The sequence below is a fragment of the Panthera onca genome, chromosome A3 (assembly GCF_046562875.1).
Source record: "Panthera onca isolate mPanOnc1 chromosome A3, mPanOnc1 haplotype 2, whole genome shotgun sequence".
Lineage (NCBI taxonomy): Eukaryota > Metazoa > Chordata > Mammalia > Carnivora > Felidae > Panthera > Panthera onca.
Genome location: NC_138341.1, coordinates 88,132,302 through 88,155,846, shown reverse-complemented (window position 1 = coordinate 88,155,846; position 23,545 = coordinate 88,132,302). Strand labels below are relative to the sequence as shown.

At 40.1% G+C, this 23,545-nt stretch overlaps 1 protein-coding gene across 5 annotated transcripts in view; it reads right to left on the bottom strand.

The window, feature by feature from the left end:
* LIMS1 (LIM zinc finger domain containing 1) overlaps positions 1-23,545 on the bottom strand; it is a 155,521-nt gene that overhangs the window by 82,377 nt on the left and 49,599 nt on the right. Inside the window, exon 2 of one of the 5 annotated variants that reach the window (XM_060610408.2) lies at positions 15,387-15,501. The exons of 3 other annotated variants lie outside the window; for them this stretch is intronic. The gene's annotated coding sequence lies outside the window, so the exon portion shown is untranslated. Of the gene's footprint in view, positions 1-15,386; positions 15,822-23,545 lie in introns of those variants that run through there. One more of the 5 variants, XM_060610391.3, reaches the window with a different exon arrangement.

Genomic DNA, 23,545 nt, shown 5'->3' with positions numbered 1-23,545 from the left:
CAAGTATCTTATGATCTCACTTATATGTGAAATCTAAAACGAACAAACAAACAAACAAACAACACAGAGAAAAAAGAACTCCTAGATACAAAGAACAGATTGGTGGTTGCCAGATGTGGGAATTGGGGAGTAGGCAAAATTGGTGAAGGTGGTCAAAATGTACAAACTTCCAGTTATAAAATAAATCATGGAAAGGACATGGGTGACTCAGTGGGTTAAGGGTCCGACTTCGGCTCAGGTCATGATCTCGCCACTCTGGAGTTTGAACCCCATGTCAGGCTCTGTGCTGAAAGCTCAAGCGACTGGAGTCTGCTTCGGATTCTGTGTCTCCCTCTCTCTCTCTGACCCTCCCATGCTCGTGCTCTGTCTCTCTCCCTCTCTCAAAAATAAAATAAATATTACAAAAATTTTTTTAAATAAAAAAACCACAGGGATGTAACATACAGCATTGTGACTGTAGTTAATAATACTGCACTGCATATTTGAAAGTTGCTAAGAATAGATCTTAACGTCCTCGTTACAAGGAAAATTTTTGTAACTATCTTAATGGATATTTAGACTTACTGTAGTAATCATTTCACAGTATATAAATATCAAATCATTATGTTGTATACCTGAAACTATGTCAATTATATTTCCATTAAAAGAGACAAAAACAAGATATATGAAGCAAACATGGTAATACAGTAACTAAGGCAGAGTAATGAGTACCTGGAGGTTCATTTCTTCCATTTTTATATTAGAAAATTTTCATACTAAAATTATTTTAACTTAAAACAAAATTCAACCAATGGGGATGAAAACAAGCATAACTACCTTGAAGTCATAACATAATACCCTGACAGCAGTATAAAAACAGCCCCCACATGCACGGGGAGAGAGGAGAAAATAATATTCTAGGTAGAGAAGAAAGAAATAGAACAAAAGCACAGAATGGTGGTAAATTGACCCAGAGAACAGCAGATAGCCTCATTTTGTGAAAAGAGTATGAGTAGAGAAGTAGAAGATAAGGCATCAAGACAGGGCCATATTTTGAAGATCTGTCAATGCCAAGCTAGGAAATATTATGAAACGTGTGATAAAGGGTCACAAATGGTTTGGATTCAGGATGGAGAAGGTTATAGGCCTGGATAGATCCATCTGTGAAAGACCAGCTAGGCAGCAAGATGTGCCATGTGAGGAGGGAAAGAGAAGACTCGAGAATGGAGGTGGAGCCTTCATGACTTGTGAGGTGAAAAGGTTGGTGAGAAAAAACAAAACAAACAAGAAGAGTATATACACCGAAACAGGAAATTCTTTTGCAAACACCTAGCCAGACAATGCCCCAAACAAGGCCACTTCAAACCCTCAGCACTCTCAAATCATCCGTCCACACTCCTTTCCCATCACTCTTGTGGATAACCTTGCTTACCTTAGAGAAAACAGAAGTCATCTGAAAGAAGCCACCTCGACTGTCTACAAGCCCTCGTTTTCACTATACTCCCCCCTTCTTACAGGATGACTTCCATTTCAACAGAATTTAATAAATGGCACAAAATAACACTGATTCTACATTATTGTCATCTTGTTGTGGTGCTAATGACAATAATGCTTATGGTGTTAATGCTCTACATACTATTTCATGTAATGGTCACAACACCCTGTGACACAAGTGCTATCCCTATTTTGCAGAAGTAGAAACCAAGCTCTATACTTAGCAAATGACAGCACTGGAGTCTGAATGGGTATATCAGGTCCCCAGCTCCCCAATCTGTAATCACTCTATTGTACCGTCTCTCTAAATGTCTATCATTAAGAAACAAGATGTAAAAAGTTGTGATCTCTTCAATGGAATACTATATAGCTACAAATGAAAGTAATTCACTAAAGCTACATAAATCCATATGAATTAATCTAAAAAATGTTAAGTCAAAACTCTAAGTTTCATAGTAACACAAATAGCATACACTATATACAATCTAAAACAAAAGAAACAATCTCATGCACTGCTAAGAAAACATAACTGTGTAATAAAAGTATAAAGACATACACAGAAGTAATACAAATTTAGGAAAATGCTTTCCTCATGGAAGAAAAGTGGATGGGAGGATATTTGAAACAGGAAAGTATACCAAGAGATTTCAACTATATTTGTTTTTTAAATTATTTTTTATTTTTTTGATGTTTTTAAATTTTTATTTAAGTTTATTTATGTGTGAGAGAGAGTGTGTGTGCACACGAGTGGGGGAAGGGCAGAAAGAGAGGGAGAGAGAGAGAATCCCAAGAAGGCTCCCACTGTCAATGCAGAGCCCAATTCAGGGCTTGAACTTACCAACCATGAGATCATGACCTGAGCCGAAATCAAGAGTCAGACGTTTAATTAACAGTCTGAGCCATGCAAGTGCCCCTCGACTATACTTGTAATGTTTTCTTTCTTAAGATATGTGATAGGCATTTGAAGCCTCCTTCTAGTAAATCCTATACCATTTTTTTTAATGAAAAAAGGATGAAAATACAGAGCAGATGTTCTCTTAGATAGCATATTTGTAAGTCCACAAGTTTCAAAGCACTGCTTCTGCCATCATGTGGCTCCTAAAGATATTACATGCACACAATTTTCAGAAAAAGAAAGGAAGTTTAAAAAGAGGCATTGTTAATTCTCAGGTACAAGATCATATGGATGTAACGCACAGAGAAGCCTGAGTAAGCCACTTACTTGATACATAACCATTATTAAAAACATATTACCACTTCTAAATAATAATAAAACAGAAGACATAAAACATATGCTAGGTGCAAAAGAATAACACTGGACCCCTATCTTACACCATTCACAAAAATTAACTCGAAATGGATTAAGGACTTACGCGTAAGACCTGTAACTATAAAACTCATAGAAGAAAACATAGCAGAAAAGTAACTTCACATCAGTCTTGATAGTGATTTTTTGGATGAGATACCAATAGCACAAGCGACAAAAGCAAAAATAAGTGGAACTACATCAAACTAGAAAGTTCCCACCACACAGCAGAAGAAGCAATCAACAAAATGAAAAGGAAACCTACAGAAAAGAAGAAAATATTTCCAAATCATGCATCTAAGAACAGGTTAATATCCAAAATTTATAAGGAACTCATACAACTCAACAGCCAAAACACAAACAACCTGACGAAAAAATGGGCAGAGGCCATGAACAGAGTTTCCAAAGATATAAAAATAGCCAACAAGTTCATGAAATGTGCTCAACATCACTAATAATCAGGAAAATTCAAAACCACAAGGAAATATCACCTCATACCTGTTAGAATGGTTAGTATCAGAAAGATAAGAGTTAAGTATTGGTAAGATGTGGAGAAAAGGAAACCCTTGTGCACTGTTGGTGGGAATGTAAATTGGTGTTGCCACTGTATAAAACAGTACGAAGTTCCTCAAAAAATTGAAAATAGAACTACCATATGATCCATCAATCCCACTTCTGGGTATACATTTGAAGGAAATGAAACCACTATCTCAAAAAGATATCTGCATTCCCTTATTTTCTGCAGCATTATTCACAATAGTTAAGACATGGAAACAACCTAAGTGTCCATCAATTGATACAAATGGATAAAGAATGTGGCATATGTATGCATACATATACAATGTAGTATTATTCAGCTTACAAAAAAAAGGAAATCCTGCCATTTGCAACCTCACGGGTGGACCCTGAGAGTATTCTGCTAAGTGAAATAAACTAGAGAAACACAAATACTGTGTGATCTCACTTATATGTGGAATCTAAAAACACCGAATTCATAGAAATGAAGAGTAGGATGGTGCTTGCCAAGGGCTGAGAGGTGGGGGAAATGGGGAGATGATCAAAGGGCGTAAACTACCAGGTGTAAGATGAGAAAGTTTTGGGTATGTAATACACAGCATGATGACTATCATAGTTAAAAATACATATATTTGCAAGTTGCTATGACAGTAGTCTTAATGTTCTCACCATAACGTCAACAAAATGGTGATTGCATGTCTTAAATCACCACACTGTAAACCTCAAAATTACACAATGTTATATGCCAATCATATCTCAATAAAGCTGGAAAAATAAAAATTATAAAAGCCAGTTTGGTAGGAAGCCCACTCAGAAGAAGAAAAGTATGAGAGAGTTATTGGAAAGAAACTGTTTAAGAGAGAAGGATCAATGTAAGACATGTTAAGGTTAAATAGTCAAGACCAGCAGAAAGATGGGCTTTCAGATGCAATTCCATTAATAGCTAAATGAAGATCTAGACACAAACGTCAAAACCCAGAAGTAAATGAACAGAAAGAACACAGTAAAAAGAAATCTTGTACATAACATTAAGTTTCACTTCATTTTGTACCTTAGAATTCAGTATTAAAAAAAATTTAATGTTTATTTTGAGAGAGAGATAGAGAGAAAGAACAAACAAGTGGGGGGGGGCGGGGCAGAGAGAAAGGGAGACACAGAATGCAAAGCAGGCTCCAGGCTGTCAGCACAGAGCCCAATGCAGGGCTTGAACCCACGAACTGTGAGGCCATGACCTGAGCCGAAGTTGGACGCTCAACTGACTGAGCCACCCAGGCGCCCCTAGAATTCAGTATTTTTAATAGCAAATTTTACGAGAGATCAACATCTTTCCCGAATATCCAGGTTAGAGAGAAATAAACCTAAAAATTGTATCACAGTGAATCTTAACTAGTTAGAAACACGTCCCTGTGTAAAATTAATTGCACAAGCACTACCTATACAGTAAAGGTATAACTGGCATGTTTCACTACATTCTATTTATCACCAGCTGCCCCCACTGCCCCCCAAATATTGTACAGCAGTGCCCAATATGGCCTTCTGATCAAAGGTGTCCCTGGGCGGGGCACCTGGGTGGCTCAGTGGGTTAAGAGCCCAGCTCTTAGTTTTGGCTTCGGTCATAGTCTTGCAGTTTCATGGGTTCGAGCCCCACGTTGAGCTCTGTGCTGACCGTGTGGAGCCTGCTTGGGATTCTCTCTCTCCCTCTCTCTCTGCCCCTCCCCCACTCACACTGTCTCTGTCTCTCAAAATAAATAAATAAACTGAAAAAAAAGAGGGTCCCTGGTCACCTGGATGCCCAAACTAAACTCTTGAAGTCATCCTCAGCAACTTCTTTCTCACCAACCCACTCAGCAAAAGTAGTTGATTTAATGCATGAGATGTCATTTCCATTTCTCTCTTCATTTATATTTACATGTCTAAGGTCCTTCCCATAGTGTCCTGCATACCCAGCTGATGACCCCATCCTCACTCTCCTTAAGAGGCTGGGTTCAGAGTCAACCAGCCTTGAACTCAGATCCCAGCTTTGACACTTAATAGCTACTTTTTTTAAAAAAAAGTTTATTTATTTTGAAAGAGAGCACGTGAGGGGAGAGGGGCAGAGAGGGAGAGAGAGAATCCCGAGAAGGCTCTGCACCGCCAGCACGGAGCCCAATGTGGGGCTCGAACCCATGAAGTTACAAGATCATGACCCAAGCTGAAACCAAGAGTTGGATGCTTAACTCACTGAACCATCCAGGCCCCCCACTTTTTTAAAAAAATGTTTATTTCTTTATTTTGAGAGGGAGAGAGAGAGAGAATCTCAAGAAGGTTCCACACTGCCAGTGCTGAGCCCCACTTGGGGCTTGATCTCACAAACCATGGTGACCTGAGCCAAAATCGAGTCAATGCTTAACCCACTGAGCCACCCAGGTGCCCCTCTTTTCTTTCTTTTTTTCAAAATTTTTTAATGTTGATTTATTTTTGAGAGCGAGACCAACAGAGTGCAAGTGGGGGAGGGGCAGACAGAGAGGGAGACACAGAATGCAAAGCAGGTTCCAGGCTCTGAGTTGTAAGCACGGAGCTCGATGTGGGGCTCAAACCCACGAACCGTGAAATCATGACCTAAGATGACATCAGACATTTAATGGACTGAGCCACCCCAGTGCCCCACTTTTATTTCTAAAAAGGAAATTGTTATAGCCATACCCCATACAGCTCCTATGAAAAGCACATGGAAACCTCACTGAAAATGGCAGGAAGCCCTGAAGGGGGAGCTCTCACTAACACACCATCACCACTCATAATCAGCAGGAAGGAGGAAGGTAATTCTTATCTTGACAAGAAAGGGCACTTTTCCCATAGAAATTTTATCTCTGGCTTTTAAGAAAAAGTGGGACAATAGCTCCCTGCTCCAAAATCAATCACAGTCTCAAACTCCTATTCTTCCCTAGTGAACTTTTGTTCACAACAATCCTCCCCAATTTCCCCTTAACACCTAATAAAAGCAAGCTTCCTTTTGTCCCTTTGGACTTACCTATGGTTTGCCATAGTTTACTTGTCCCAAATTGCAGTTCCAATCCTATTCCCAGATAAACTCATTTTCCTAGGAAAATAACTGGCTATTTTATTTTTAAGGTTGACAAGTGGCACATACTAAGTGTTAAATACAAAATAAATATCACCATTATCAATATTTCTCCTCTCCCCTACTGCCATCAAAGCTTTTCTTAATGCAAATCTGATCATACCATGTCTCAGTTTAGAAGATTTCTATGGATGTCTATTTTATATGGGATACAGTTTAAAGACCTTGGCACAACATATGCAACATATGTAGGAGTGCTGACAATACTGACCCCATCCCTTTGGCTCTGTATCATGTTCAAGTTCAACTGATGGCTTCTTTGGGGGCTATATGTTCCAGGCCCCTTGGAGACTGACAAGCATACCTTAGAAATGCCTGCCATGGCTGGGATGAGTAAGGCTTGTTTTGGCCTCTCTATGTTAGATATAACATAGCCCTCCCCCTTCCTGATGCACAGGTGGTGCCACAAGATCTAATTAAAGGTTAGCTGTCAGGTGTATGCAAGCCCTTTGAGGTGTGTGCAAACCCTTTGATCTCACTATAGTGCCCTTCTGCATGTCCCCTTGCTCTATAAAATCTGTGAACTAAGATCTGGACTTTATGGAAAATAACTATGCAGCTGCCATGGATTGTTTTCTGCTCTATCCTCCCCACCCTTTGCCCCCCTTGTCAGTAAATTACCCTAAATAAATGTCTGTAAACTGTGTGGAGCCACCTGCTTCCTTTTCTGGTCTCAAAGTGCCTTTTCAGTTGGGGGAACCATGTACTGTCCCTCCCCCATCTTCTAACAACGTAACTCTTCACAACGTACTTACCTTTCTGGCCTCATTGCCAGCCATTTTTTTTCCTTCCAACTGTGAATCCCCTGCCCACAATGAGCCCCCTTCCCCAACCACTGTTCCCCCAACTTAGCACACTCTTTTGTGTCCCCTTAAGGACAGGCAGCAGAGAGTCAAAGGAGCCAGTGGGTTATACTAGATGGCTTCCATAAAGCCTCCACCACTGTAAGGAGTGATCACATCTCTACCCTTTGGCTTTGGTGCCCAAGTGCCCCACAGAGGGAAGGCTGCACCAGGCTCCTGAGGCCTCCCTATGGCTTTTCTGCCATTCTAGCTATTACATGGCCACCAGCAGGTTTTCTGCAAAGTCTTCACTTTCCTTGCTTGTACATCAAAGACAGCACATGTTTGTTTACTTCACAATCTTTTTGTAAGAATTAAATAGCGTATTAGAAACAAAGTGGGGAAGATAATTAATTACTATAGCAATGTCAGTCACTCAGTATACTACTACTGGGTCACAGAGAAGTCAAAAAGGGTATCAGAAGTCAAAAGTGCCTGCAGCAGAGAGTGAAGACCCCCTACACAATTCCTTAAGCATGTTTTAAGGCACTACTGCAAGTATATGCGAGATCATTCCTTGTTCCTAATCTTTGCTCCAACAGAACTATTCCAGCATATGCCTCCCACCACCCGTAGATGCCTAAGGCCATCCCCAAGCCTCCAGGCCTTCTTTGACATCTTGCTATAGGTAGAAACTTCTGCCTTGATTTAAATTCCTGGGCAAAAATAACCCCCTTACTTTCAGAATTCAAAAATGAGGCTTTAATCCCTATCAAAATCTCAATAATGTTTTTCTGCAGAAATAGAAAAAATCCATCCTAAAATCCATATGAAATTCCAGGAGACCTCAAAGAGCCAAATCAATCTTGAAAGAGACAAAGTTGGAGGTCTCACACTGATTTCAAAACTTACTATAAAATTCTAATATCAAACAGTGTGCAAGCGTGCAACTGGCATAAAGACAGACACACAGGGGCGCCTGGGCGGCTCGGTCGGTTGGGTGGCCAACTACGGCTCAGGTCATGATCTCGCGGTCTGTGAGTTCGAGCCCTGTGTTGGGCTCTGTGCTGAGAGCTCAGAGCCTGGAGCCTGCTTCCGATTCTGTCTCCCTCTCTCTGCCCCTTCCCTGCTTGCTCTCTGTCTCTCTCTATAATAAACAGTAAAAAAAAAAAAAATTAAAAAAAAAACAGACAGACCAATGGTATAGAACTGAGAGCCTAGAAATAAACCCTCACAAATATGGTCAAATGGGTGTCAAGACCATTTAGACAAGGGTGTCAAGACTATTCAATGGGGAGAGTCTTTTCAACAAATGGTGGTAGGAAAATTTATATCCACGAGCAAAAAAATTGAGTTGAACTCTTAATCTTACACCATATACAGAAATTAACTCCATATGGGTCAAATAAAACTCTTAGAAGAAAACATATGGGAAAAGCTTCATGACACTGAATGTGTCAATGATTTCTTGGATAGGACACCAAAAGCAGAGGCAACAAAAGTAAAAATAGACAACTGGGACTACATCAACATTAAAAACTTCTGTGCATCATACACACAGGAAGGAGGCCATGAGAACAAACGCAGGAATGGTAGTGATCATTCTACAAGTCAAGGATGCAAAAGATTGCCAGGAAAGCCCCCAGGAGATAGGGGAGAGACATGGAACAGATTCTCCCCCATAACCTTCTGAGGAGGAACCAGCCCAGCCAACACCTTGATCTCAGACACCTGGCCTCCAGAACTAAGAGATAATAAATGCTGTTCGTTAAGCCCTCAAAAAAACCCAAAAAAGCAAAAAAAACCCTTTTGTGCATCAAAGGACATAAACAACAGAGTTAAAAAATAACACATGGAATGGGAGAAAATACCTGCAAATTATATATTTGATAAGGAGTTAATATCCAGAATCTATAAAGAGCTCATACAATTCAACCACAACCAAAAAACCAACCAGATTAAAAAGTGGGCAGGAGACCTAAATAGACTTTTCTCCAAATAAGGTATACAAATGGCCAATAAGTGCATAAAAGGATGCTCAATATCATTAGTCATTAGAGTAATGCAAATCAAAATCAAAATGAGATACCACCTTAAACAAATTAGGATGGCTACTATTAAAAAAAAGAAAAAGAGAAAAGGAAAATAACAAACGTTCGGGATGTGGAGATATTGGAACCCTTCTGCACCATCAGTGGGAATACGAAATGATGCAGTCACTATGAAAACCAGTATGGTCATGCTCAAAAAATAACTGAGTTACCATGTGACCGAACAACTCTACTTCTGTATCTAAACAAATTGAAAACAGGGATTCCAAGAGATATCTGTCCACCTATGTGGACAGCAGTATTATTCATGACAGCCAAAACAAAAGTGGAAGCAACACAAATATCTGCTGACAAATGAATAAACAAAATGTGATATATACACACAATGAAATATTAGTCAGCCTCAAAAAGGAAGGTAATTCTGAGACATACAACAACATGAATGAGCCTTAAAGACATTACACTAAGTGAAATAAGCCAGTTGCAAAAAGACAAATGCTTACGATTAAATGTAACATGAGGTATCTGAAGTAGTCAAATTCATAGAGACAGGAAGTAGAATGGTGGGTGCCAGGGGCTGGGGATGGAGGGGAATGGGGAGTTAAGATTTTCAGTTCTGCAAGAGGAAAAGAGTTCTGGAGATGGTAGCACAACAATGTTAATGTAGTTAATGCCACTGAACTATACACTTAAAAATGTATTTCGCCATGGGGGGCGGCCATGGCTCACTCAGTTGAGCGTCAGACTCTTGATTTCAGCTGAGGTCATGGTTCCAGGGTTATGGGATGGAGCCCCTCGTTGGGCTCTGTGCTGAGTGTGCACCCTGTTTAAGATTCTCTCCTTCTCCCTCTGCCCCTCTCCCCTGTTTGTGTGCTCTCTCTAAAATTAAAAAAAAAAAAAAAAAAAAAATATATATATATATATATATATATATATATTCACTATTATTTTAAAAAATGAGTCTCCAAGCTGCAAAGTGAAGGATGTGAATGATGGTGAAGGTTTCTAATTTATCCTTTTCACTTTTCAGGTGTAGGAAAAGAATTAAAGAAGAAGAATTAAAGTCCAAGATGTAAGAGAACCGAGAACATGACCCTAGTACACAGCTTACCATCAAAAATAAATAAATAAATAAAAAAGAAAGAAAAGTAAATGTAACAGGAAAAGACTGAAAGACAGGGGTTAAGTGGGACAAAGGCAACAAAGTAGGCAGCACAATCACAGGAAGGGAATGAAGGGGAAATTCCAAGAACATTTTAAAATAATTCCTGTTTTGCTGCAATAGAAGTCTGAAACTATCATTTATCTTGCTCTAGGTAGAGCTGAAGTCTGTGGAAATTCCCATATAAGGTAGTTTGTTCATGGTTATTTCCTAAAGCAGGACATTACATTTCCCATCTGAAAAAGGCATTAGGCCTTTGGAAGAAGACATTCTTTTGTCAACACCATGCATATATAAAAATATATGTATTAACAGCTGTGGTTCCATTCTTAATGGTTACCACATTTGCCAAAACATGTTATCCCCCTGGCTAAATATGGTTCAGCATCTAGCACTCAATGCCACAGTTTTCCTGTGGTCGTTACTGGAGGTAGTGATAAAGATTGGTATGACTTTACTGCTCCATAAATGGCCCTTCAGTCCGTAATATGTCTTAAATGACATGGTAATGTCTTTACTTTCTTTTTTACATTTTTTAAGATTTTATTTTTATGTAATATCTACACCCAACATGGGGCCTGAATTTACAACCCCAAGATTAAGAGTCACATGCTCCATCGCCTGAGCCAGGCAAGCACCCCATGTCTTTATTTTCTTAATTAAAAACATTTTTTTTTACTTTCTTAATTTAGTAACTTAATTTTTTATTGAAGTATAGTTGAGACACAGTGTTTACATTAGTTTCCGGTGCACAACACAGTGACTCCAAAACTCTGTGCTTTGTGCTCTGTGTCTTTACTTTCCTTTAATAAGCAGTCCTGGGGCGCCTGGGTGGCGCAGTCGGTTAAGCGTCCGACTTCAGCCAGGTCACGATCTCACGGTCCGTGAGTTCGAGCCCCGCGTCAGGCTCTGGGCTGATGGCTCGGAGCCTGGAGCCTGTTTCCGATTCTGTGTCTCCCTCTTTCTCTGCCCCTCCCCCATTCATGCTCTGTCTCTCTCTGTCCCAAAAATAAATAAAAAACGTTGAAAAAAATTAAAAAAAAAAAAAAAAATAAGCAGTCCTGCCTTCCATGTACGGTACCTTTCTTCCACAGTTTTTCCATCTTAGGGGAAGCTGCTCTCCTGCCCCATCTTAAATTTTTTTTTTTTTTTTTTTTAAGTTAGGGGAAGCTGCTCTCCTGCCCCATCTTAAATTTTTTTTTTTTTTTAAGTTTTTTTTTTTATTTATTTTTTGGGACAGAGAGAGACAGAGCATGAACGGGGGAGGGGCAGAGAGAGAGGGAGACACAGAATCGGAAACAGGCTCCAGGCTCCGAGCCATCAGCCCAGAGCCCGACGCGGGGCTCGAACTCACGGACCGCGAGATCATGACCTGGCTGAAGTCGGACGCTTAACCGACTGCGCCACCCAGGCGCCCCTCTCCTGCCCCATCTTAATTCCTCCCTATGACTTCAAGGCAGAGCTTCTACCTTTGATTTTTCAGGATGAGCCTCAATCCTTTTTCTTGGACTTCTGCTCATTTGGTAGCCACATGCAGCAACTTGAAATGTGGCTAAGTTCACATCAAGATGTGCTTTAAGCGTAAAACAGACTTGGGATGTCAAAGATTTAGCTCACAAAAATGTAAAATATCTCAATAGTTTTTAATATGTTACATGATATGTATATAGTTTGGACAATAGCTTGGCATATGGAGTTAAAGAAAATATATTATGAAAATAAATTTCACCTGTTTCATTTTGCACTGGCTAGTAGAAAAGTTTAAACTACACATATGATGTGGCTCATGTGTTTATTGGATAGCACCAATCTAGGTTTACTGAATAAAGAAATGTATCCCAGAAAATAAGGGGAAGTGGCAGCCTGAACTAGAATCCTGGCTCTATCTCTTATTAGCCAGGGCAGATTTCTTCACCTACAGATTAGGCCTCCATTTATAAATGTGGTCATAATAAAACCCTCTCAATGTTTCAAGGACTTCAATAGAAAGAAAACATTTAAGCACTTACCAACACACAGTGCGTTCTCAGTGACTGTTACTTCCCTTTCTTGGAGTCTCAGAAACCCTGTGGGTATGTTCGGCTGCTGATTTAGTCATTTTGGGGTTAGTCATAGAAAGTCTGGAATACAAGACTCTTTTTTCCTTCCTTTCCATTCTAATTACTTCCACAGAATCACCCTTACCAGTCAGGGATGTGGGGCGCTTTCTAGCAAAATCTGTCCCCTTCCCCACAGTTGTATTATCTATTTCCATCATTTGTTTATCTGCCATATTCTTCCCTTCACCTCTCCACTGGTCCACACATTAACAAATCGTTAAAATTTATGTCAAAATTCTGGCTGCTGCTCACTTTCTCCTTAGGATCGTTATCAATAGCTCATTGCTACTGCCTAAATTTATTTGTTTTTAAAATATTCTTTATCTTTTATTTATTTTTGAGAGAGAGAGAGAGATAGAGGGAGAGAGAAAATGAGCGGGGGAGGGGCAGAGAGGGAGGGAGACACAGAATCTGAAGCAGGCTCCAGGCTCTGAGCTATCAGCACAGAGCCTGACATGGGGCTTAAACCCATGAAGTGTGAGACCATGACTTGAGCCGAAGTCAGATGCCTAACCGACTGAGCCACCCAGGTATCCTGCTACTGCCTAAATTTAAATGTAGCTTTGTTATAATTTTAGCTACTTCATGTGTGTGCACTCCATTCTCCTAAGATGCATGGATACATCCTTTATTTCCCTGTGTCTCATCAGATACACAATGAATGAAGACTTTTATAATGGTCTTAGAAAGAAGTAAAATCAAACTGAATATTGACTTTTGATTACTGACCAGACCAAACAGGATCATAGGGAATGAAAAGCAACTTCTCTAAGAAATCACACCTGATTTGGCAGTCTGGAGTTTATTTCTGGCTGATCTGTGAAAATTTTTTTATGATTTCCTCCAAGCTGTTGCTAACAGTGTGCTGAGCTGACAACCCTGAAGACTGAATTCCCCTCTTGGATGATGCTATTTTCTTATTTTCCACCTGACTTTTCCCAAATACCTGCTATTATTTATTACAAATGCCAATCCTTTTGACAGTCTGGCTTAAAGAAGTTTATTATGCATCAATGCAATCTAGCCTCTGAATCTCATTCTACCGCTAGGACCCCTTCCACAGGAGGACAACAACTCTAGGTCCTGGTGGGGCTGGGGGATAGAGAAGAAGGACCAGCTCCTGACAGACTTCCTCCCTTTAGAAAAGATAGAAGATGGTAACAGAATCACAGGGGGTAAGGGAAAGAATTAGTGAGAGAAAGAAAACATAAAAGAAGGGGAGCAGATTTAAGAAAAAAAAAAGCAAAAGAGAGAGAAGCAAATCTCCGCAATAGTAGTCAGGCAACGGGAGTTCTCCAGGTCCATCCTTCACACTGCAATGTTACCATATCCAGTCCCTTAAAATCACCCAAAACTTTATATCGTATTCAAGACCAGTAATCTATGCGCACTCCCTATCACTCTTATCCTGCAAACACATCTTACATCCTAGCACATGTCTTTTGAATTCTTTTCATTCATTGTATACTCATTTATTGAGCACTTAGAGCTAGGCACTGGAGATACAGGAGGGAACATGGAAGACAAAGCCCCTGCTTCATCAATCTTAGAGTCTAGTGGAAAGGGGCAGTTGAGATATGGCATCTGAAAGAAAGAGGAAACCAAGGGCAGGGTGCATATCAAGTATGCCCTTGCAGACCAGAATAAGGATTCCAGGTTCCATTCAGGCGAGGTGAAAAGGCAATGGGAGGATTCTGAACAAGGAAGTAAAACTGACCTTTGCTGAAGATGTCACCAACTCGCTAGAAGAATACCCTTCCCCATCATTGTTTAAATGCTGAAATTTACTCATTCTTCAAAGCCCAACTTAAGAATCAACTAAATGGTGCTGGTCCCTGAGAATTACAGGTCACTCCTACTTTTGGTTATGCCTCCAAACTTGACAGTATACTCATGTTGGTCTGATTATGCTTGGTTATTTGTGGGCAATTTTTTTACACCACCTTTATGTATGTTTATCCAAAGTATCTTTTTCATTTTTTATTCTATGAGCCATGTACACTGCCTTGTTGTTGCAAGGCAGTTAATTTGAAGTTAATTTCTATTAACTTGCAAGACCCAAAGCAAAGCGATCATCCTTTAGAACTTTTTATTTCTTGTCCCTGAAAAAAATAAATCTGTTCTCTTAATACTATAACTATTGCTTATTTCATGACAATGTGTTTATAAAAAACATATCTATAAATATGTAACATACAAAATAAGAAAGTCCCTTACACATCACCCTATTTTATATCACAGCTATGTTCCTCTCAAGGTTATCATGTTCCTGGAGACTGACTGCAAAATAAATGTTTTCATAACTACATTTAAATCTCTAAGGAAGTACACTGTGTAAGGCAGATCATGTGTAAGGCATAAGATCCTTCTGGGGTGAATAATCACCTCTCAATAAATGTTTTACAAATGTAGATTTAGTGCATTAAGGTCACTTTAAAAATGGCCTGCTGGTTTTTACAGACTTATATAGGTTAACGAATAAATAACTCAAGTAGTTATAGTTGCTTTTTCCATACCATGGCAAGACAGATACTCACTAACCGCAGTGCTAAACAGTATATGATTATTTTATTTTAAGACCCTACACAGAATGTGGGTTAAAAATATTTAATGTAATAAAATGACAAAAAGCACTCTATGCTTCTGCAGGACCATATGGCACAAAACGTTATCAAGACTGTTAATGTTTTCTCTACAAATATAAGGGTATAGCCTCCCTTCCTCATCCACTTTAAAACCAACAAAATATGAAGTTACTTTTACATATACTCAGTAATTAAATATGCACCCACAGGAAGTTAGAACCACAACCATTACACTTTGCAGCAGAGAAAAGACAAATTTAATTAGCATGGCTAAAAGCTACTACAACTTACCCAAGACTGTTCCTGTTACTGGATATGCAAGTTTAGACAAATGTCTTTTCGATGGATGTCTTCTCTCAGACTTCCACTCCTCTGTCTTAATCACTTTGCACACACAGCCCCACCTCTGCAAAAGCAAGTTGATATTCCGAGCACTTTACCTGATGTGCCTCTACACTCTCTTGTTCTCACCTCAAGAATAAAGAATCTCCTTTCTGGTACTTTTGCTCTTATTTTCTCTCATTATCAGGGCCTGGGCAACCAGTTCCAGATTACAGTGGATTATCTTTAAAAGCTCCTGTTTCCTATACTGTATAGTACTTCCTCATCTTAATTTTGTGTCTGTTGCCTTGAGCTATATTTAAGGCAATGAAACCAAATTGAGGGCTTTTTTTCCTGCATTCAGTCAAGTCATGTGACATGGTATGTTACACGATAACCCCAAAGTTCTGAAGCAATAAGGCAACACCCCTAAATGTCATAACTCATATCCTGTTGTTTTATGTACCTAAGTTAAGAAATTCATCCACAAATTTATTGAAAGCTGTGCAGAAAATATTTAGAAAAACAAACAATAATTAGTATAGAAAGAGGTGAAGCTTTCATAAAAAGATATTCTCCACCCTTTTGGATCTTGATAGTATCTACATGTTTGAAATAATAGAGCTTCTTTTAAGTCTCCTCTGAATGCTTTACCACGTCAGTGTTGAACAGCTAGTCTATTTTATCCTCCTGGTAGCTCAGCCCAGTTTAAAGGCAGGCAGGCCAAACTCTGGCAGGCTAAGTAGGGGAAATAGCCTTCTGTCCCAGATATCCTTGACACACACAGTGCAGAGAAGAAGCAGGGCCAATGCTAATGAGGCCTCATACATCCAACTGAGTCACCTCGCAGGACTCCTGGGTGCCAAGTTTCCATTGAAGACTAATCAAGGGATCTTTGGTAGAGATGGAGGAACTCAGGAGCATTTAATACAGGCTTCCGCCTCCATGAATGAAGACTTCCTTGCCCTGATTCATTGAGAATATTACAAGAAAGTCCCTTAAAAAATTTATTATAAAGCAGTCATTTTAAGAATGATAACAGCATTTCTTGGTTATGGGACCTGAGGTTAATCTTTAAAAACAAGAGAACAATTCCTCACCTTTGCTTGTTATGCCAACAATGGAGACTGGGTATTGGCAGCATTGAGAGATGGCAACTGTCAGTAGAAGGGCAGTGTGACAGGCACCCTGGAACTCCATCTACTCTATAGGGAAGCAGTCTGATGTCTGGAGAGGTGAAAGAGCTCACCTAAGACAAGCTGTAGGCAGTGAGCTCTAAACTTCAGGGCTCTGGCCCAGCACCCCTGGGGGCACCACACAGGCTCCATCTCCATGGCTCACTCTAAAGCCTGACCACCAGAGTTGGGTTTGGACTTGAAATACAAGACTAAACGTATGTACAATTCCAGCCAGAGGACTTTTCTGGCCTTGATTTACTTACTTTGTTTTGAGGGGTGTGAGTGGGATATAGAAGGAAACTGGAAGTACAAGGCTGTTTGTGGGTAAGAAGAGGCCTCCCACCCCCATTCCCATGAGGGATAGTACTACACCGGAGATATAAACCCTGGAAAGCAGCCACAATCTCTCCTGGGAGAAGTAAAAGAATGGAAGTCTTGTGAGCTAAATTCCCAGCATATGGAATTCTCTTCAAGAAAGTAACTTATGTTATTGCAATTAAAATCCAGAGAGGCAAACATCTGCCATTTCTTTGTGTCCCAATTCTTTACTGATCATCACGCACTGTGAAGGAAACAGGGTGTTGTGATGAACAAAGGGGGCACACATGCCTAGGGAGGTGACTAGGAGAAGTCTATCTTGAGTCCTTCTCGCTTTTATCTCATCCCCTCCTCCTCTCTTTGGATAAATTCTTCTAGGCAAGAGCAAATCCAGAACACATTTTTCAATCCTTATCTTACGTTAGACATTTATAAACAGTGCTCTCCTGGACATTTTCAACTCAAAACCCTTGGTCTCCAGGCCATTATCCTGTCCTTCCAATCATCCCATCAAGGTCTCCTCTGTAGGATCCCCTTCCTTTGCCTGCCTTTTAGGTGTAGCAACTTCCCTAATTCGTACCCTGGATCCCTGCTTGTGAACACTATGAACATTCTCCCTGACGACTCACCATCTCTCATGGCTCCACTACTCCCCCCATGTTAGCAACACCGGCCAGACCTTTCTCTTGAACCTGCAGTCATGCATCAAATTGTCTTCTGGCTGCTTTCATGGAGACACCCTAACTCAAGATGACTAAATAAACCACTCACTCCCTCCTGCCATGCCCATAGCCAGCTCTTCCTTTTATATGTACTCTCTTAGGTACAGCAACATTATCCAACCAGTCACCCAAGTTAGGAATCTCCCAGTCACCCCTGATTTCTTACCTTCAAACCAACCACTTCTGCTAATTTTAACTCCTAACTCATTTTTAAATTAGTCCCTCTGTGCTACTTCACTCTCATTTTTAGCCCTGTTACCATTCTAGCCCTCATGATTACACACTTGGTCTACAGCTGCAGCCTCCTAACTCTCTGCCTTTAACCAAATCCAGGAGACTCAGCCAACAAGTGACCTAAGGAGCCAGGTGTCTCTCCAGAACTTGCTTCAACTCTGCAATGGCTCTCTGGTGCACTGAGCACAAAGTTAAGCCCCTTAAAGAAGAATACAAACCCAATATGCCCTGGCCCACCAACCTCCTCCAATCCTCATCTCTGGACACTCCCTGCCACTCACTTCATGCAACCCAGCCATGACATATGCCATGTAGGCCCCCATCTCAATGTTGCTGCTTATGCCAGCCCTCAGCCTGGAAGAGCTTTTCATCTTCCTCTTGCTAATTTTAACATCCTTGTACAACTGAAGTGAAGCATAAGGTCTTCAAAAAACCCTGCCTCAACCCCTCTCCAGTCCCATTCTCCTGTCTGCATCAGGCACTCCTCCTCAGGGCTCTCATGAGGCCCTCTCACTTATCTCATAAGAGCTTCTTTTTCTAACCAGAGTGAGGGCAAGAAGAAGGCTTCTGCTTATCTTATGCCCTTCCTGCCTATGGCTGCCATACACACTAGGCATTCAATAAAGTTTAAACTGAGCCTGTAGGAGAGACAGTCGTTCTCATCTTACAGATAAGGAAAACGATGCTCAGAAAGAGGTTACGTGGTTTCTTAAAAGTCATCCATGGAGAAATCTAAGAGAGAAACTCAGAATGCAAAAATGAAGTCTTTTCTTAAAATCAGAAAGCCTATCACAGCTAAGCATGGTGAGGTGAAAGCAGGGAATGTATCTAAGTTTTTATTACTGCTACCCTAGAGCCTGGCAAGGGGTTGCCTCTCAGACAGGAGTATTTAATAAATACTGGGTGGCTCACTAACATATATACAGAGAGGGTCACTTTACTTGTATACGGTGCAAGAGAGGGTCTGCTTCTCTCCAGCAGATGGAGCTATGGTTCCATGTCGTTACCAGCTACCATTTGGGTGCCCTGCCTGGTTAAAAGAACCAGCCTTTTTCACTCATCCACTGCCACACTTCCTTTTTCCTTTATAACTCTCACACAGATAAAAGGAAATCCAGATACATGTTTTCCATAGAATACTCTCTAAATGGACACATATCTATTTTGTAACTTATTCGATGCCTTTGCATATCTTTTCCTGTCTGGACTTTTAAAATATCTGGGGTAATTTCACCCAATTTGATTTACCCAGTCTAGCAAGTGCTACTGAATGTTTCCACCTTTCTATAAGCTTCATAGGTTCTTATTTATGAAACACATCTATAACCCAGCAAGTTCATCATGTTCATCCCCAGACATATGCTTTCCCTGGGGTGTCTGCCCTACTTCACTTGAGAAAACATTAGTTTTCCAACCATCTCTCATTAAAAACAAAAAACAAAACAAAATTATCTTAATATTTTCAATATATTTTCATCATTATCTTAAAGTCTTTGAAGTTATAAACAGGATAAAAAAAGAAATTAATACCACCTATGAGAGTAGAACTTACAGTAAAATCTTTTTTTTTTTTTAATTTTTTTTCAACGTTTTTTATTTATTTTGGGGACAGAGAGAGACAGAGCATGAACGGGGGAGGGGCAGAGAGAGAGGGAGACACAGAATCGGAAACAGGCTCCAGGCTCCGAGCCATCAGCCCAGAGCCTGATGCGGGGCTCGAACTCACGGACCGCGAGATCGTGACCTGGCTGAAGTCGGATGCTTAACCGACTGCGCCACCCAGGCGCCCCAAACTTATAGTAAAATCTTAAGCAAACTTCATTTTTCACTCAATTTACAAATTTCATAGCATTCCTGAAAAACTTGGTGTCTACTGAAATCATGTAAAAGTAGGCCATGATTATATCTAAAATAGAATTAGGTGCTATGCTCAAATAATTATAATTTTTTTTTTCTTTTTTACCTGCATCAAAGTCCTATGGATGCAAAGTCCATGGCATCCAGCATCCCTGACCCTAGCCAACTCAATGCCTATGTGCCCCTTGCCCCAAACCATTGTGGAGTATTTTTTGTTACCCCACAAGTTCCCAGTTGCTCTGTAGGAAACAGTTCTAGCCCCACTGAGAATTACTGACCCAGAGGATTTCAGAGGCCATTAAGCTACCTAATGGCAAAGCATTGATTAAAGTATCTTAAGGAACTACTTGTCAGGGTGTGACTTAACCTATGACATTGAATACTACTAAAATTAAAACACTACCTAAAAAACTTCCAACTATAATTTAAACTCTTTAATCAAGTAACTCCTCAATTTTCAAGTATTTTCAAACTCAGATAAAATCACGTCAGGAAAAGAATGTCATAAAAGAACAAGACTTTTCTAATCACAATGATATCTAAGAAAGATCCTAAAGGACAGCACTTGGTCCTGAATGTTCCTAGCTCTGGGAGACTTTTTGAGTATGAGCAATGTATAATCCCCAATATCCACTCAGACCTGAAACTGTCCAAAGTACAGGAGGCACAGCAGGGGAATGAAGCTTGTCAATTTCCATGGCAATATTGTAGGAAGACTCTAGTTGCCCAAGGACATGACAAAAAAGGGACAATGCTGGCAAGTGCCTCTATGTCAGAGAGAGGAGGCCCTGATGGCAAAGTTGGAATCCCAGAAGGCACCAAGTATTCTCAAGTTAAACATGGTCTGCTTAGGTATGTCAACTCAACACTTCAAAACTGAATGAAAGCCCTGTTCCCCACCTGAAAGTAGCTCTTCTCCACACAAGGTCCCCCCATTCACTCAGTGGCCAAGGCCAGAAACACTGGAGTCATCCTCAACTCCTCAAATGTCCACACACTTCACAATGTCCAAATGCAAAGTCTTTTCTTTTCTGCCTTTAAATACCTGAGTCTATTCACCTCTTTCTATCCCTGTGGACAGTACCTACTTCTGGCGCCATCACTTCTCACTTGGATTAACATAACAGCCTTCTAACTGGTCTCTGGACTTGTACTTCTTGATGATCACTGTCTCCAACCCACCCCCTTTCCACACTGTTGCAACGTAGCTTTTGAGGCAGCACACCCACCTCCCTCCACTCTCTGTTTCAGAGCTAGCTCTCCTGACCACGTAACAGGCAACTGATTAGACAGTGTTTGTTCTTAACCCTGGCCACAGTGACTGGTCCTGGTTTAGGCACTGGACCTGAACTAAGCTAATCAGATTCTATGTTTTGAAAATTAGAAATCTGAATAGAGAATAATCCTTAGGAAGTAGAACAAGTCAACTAATGATATTATCCTACAGAGAAATTGCACAGGTTGTTCTGCTGAGATGCTCAGAGTTGCTCTAGTTGTTTATTCTCTCAGAGACCTGGATGTTTGGCCCTTTCGTTCTCTGAGCCACCCTGCTATCTTTCCAATAAATTCCTTTTTAGCCTGTTTGCCAGAGTCAATTCTTGTTATTTGTAGCCAAGGAAACTTAAGTAACAATAAAAGTAGTCTCAGGCTGACAAAAGATCCTTCCTCATCTAGATGTCCCTGCTCCCACTCTGCATTCCCCAGGTACACTACACACTTCACATGCTCTAAGCCAGTTATGGGGACCTACGTGCTACATCTCAGTATCCTACCTGCTCCTCCCTCTGCTCTTCCTGTCTACAATGGCATCTCTGGATGATTCTCATTCATCTGGCAGGACTTAGATGTCATTTTCTCTGTGATATTTTCCCTAAGTTTCTCAGACTAGACACTCATGCTCCCATAAGGCCTGGCACTCAGTACTCCTGAAATGGAGTTTAACACCACACAATCTGTTGCCTGATTCCTTATTAGAGTCCAAAAGGAAGTTTATTACAAGTGGTGAATCTCCCCACACCTATGCACATGCCTGCCAGAGAGAAGACTCTCAGTAAATGCTTCTCAAACAAATGAACAAACTAGGAAATTAGAAGTCCACTTAAACAATCAAATTAGTACTGGGGAAAGTGTAATAGAAGTTTGAAAATAAATATATTTATTTAGAATCAAGAGGTCTTACATACTCAATGTTAAATTCACTTTAATATTAATTCATATTCAAAACAGTTCAATTTATGTGTTCACTTTGTGAAAATTCATCAACCTGTGTACTTAAGATTTGTGTACTCTTGGGGTGCCTGGGTGGCTTAGCTGGTTGAACATCTGACTTAGGTTCAGGTCATGATCTCATGGCTCATGAGTTTAAGCCCCACATCGGGCTCTGTGTTGACAGCTCAGAGCCTGGAGTCTGCTTTGGGTTCTGTGCCCCTCTCTCTCATTGTCCCTCCCTCACTCATGCTCTGTCTCTCTCTCTCTCAAGAATAAGTAAAACATTAAAAAAAAAATAAAAAAAGATTTGTGCACTCTTTTGTATGTATATTAAACATGAATAAAAAATGTAAATGTATTTAACATAGCTGAAAACCACAGCTTTAGGCTAGTAATAAGTTCAATATGCATGGAAACACCATACAATGGTGGAAGGTGCCCTGACTACAGGTAAAAAGTCCCTGGTTTACAGTCTTAATTGTACCACTTACTAGATGTAACATCTTGGTTCAGTGTATTCAGCTTTAGCAACTACAAAATGGGATAATAACTTGGCTACACAAAGATTAAATGAAATCATAAATGTAAAAAGTCAAACAAGGCGGGGTACCTGAGTGGCTCAGTCAGTTAAGCGTCTGACTTTTGATCTCAGTTCAGGTCTTGATCTCAGGGTCATGAGTTCAAGCCCCACATTGGGCTTAAAAAAAAAAAAAAGTCTACGTGGCAATGAGAAAGAATGAAATATGGCCCTTTGTAGCAACGTGGATGGAACTGGAGAGTGTTATGCTAAGTGAAATAAGCCATACAGAGAAAGATACCATATGTTTTCACTCTTATGTGGATCCTGAGAAACTTAACAGAAACCCATGGGGGAGGGGAAGGAAAAAAAAAAAAAAAAAAGAGGTTAGAGTGGGAGAAAGCCAAAGCATAAGAGACTCTTAAAAACTGAGAACAAACTGAGGGTTGATGGGGGGTGGGAGGGAGGAGAGGGTGGGTGATGAGTAATGAGGAGGACACCTTTTGGGATGAGCACTGGGTGTTGTATGGAAACCAATTTGACAATAAATTTCATATACTGGAAAAAAAAATAAATTAAATAAAAATAAAAAAAAGTCAAACAAGGTGCTTTTGTTACAAAATTCTCTATCATCTCAGAGTGTTAGCTGAAATGATAAAAATCAGAACCATAAATATACAACACTTCGACACAAAAATGCCTGCAAAATCCCACGAATGCATACCAAAAAAGGTGAAATGGGATAATGAATCCAGATACTAACATGAAATTTAAGATTTGATTTATTCTTGAGGAAGAAAGGATACCCCTACATCATCATGTTTCTTGAGAAATAGATTAAAAACTCATTTACATTTTATGAAGTAACACAAACATTCATCATACTTATGACAGCAGAGATGCTTTTTAGAGTTCAGCCAGAGCATTAAGCCTTCTGGCTAATGGGGGTGCAGGAAAGCAAAGACATTTCATATCCATGTGGCCAGGATCTTATCATACTACCAAGTTATAGTGTTAGCTTTAACACTGCAAAACTATTTCAAAATAAAAATGTTTCTATTTAGAGAGTATAAAACAAAATAGGATGGGGTATAT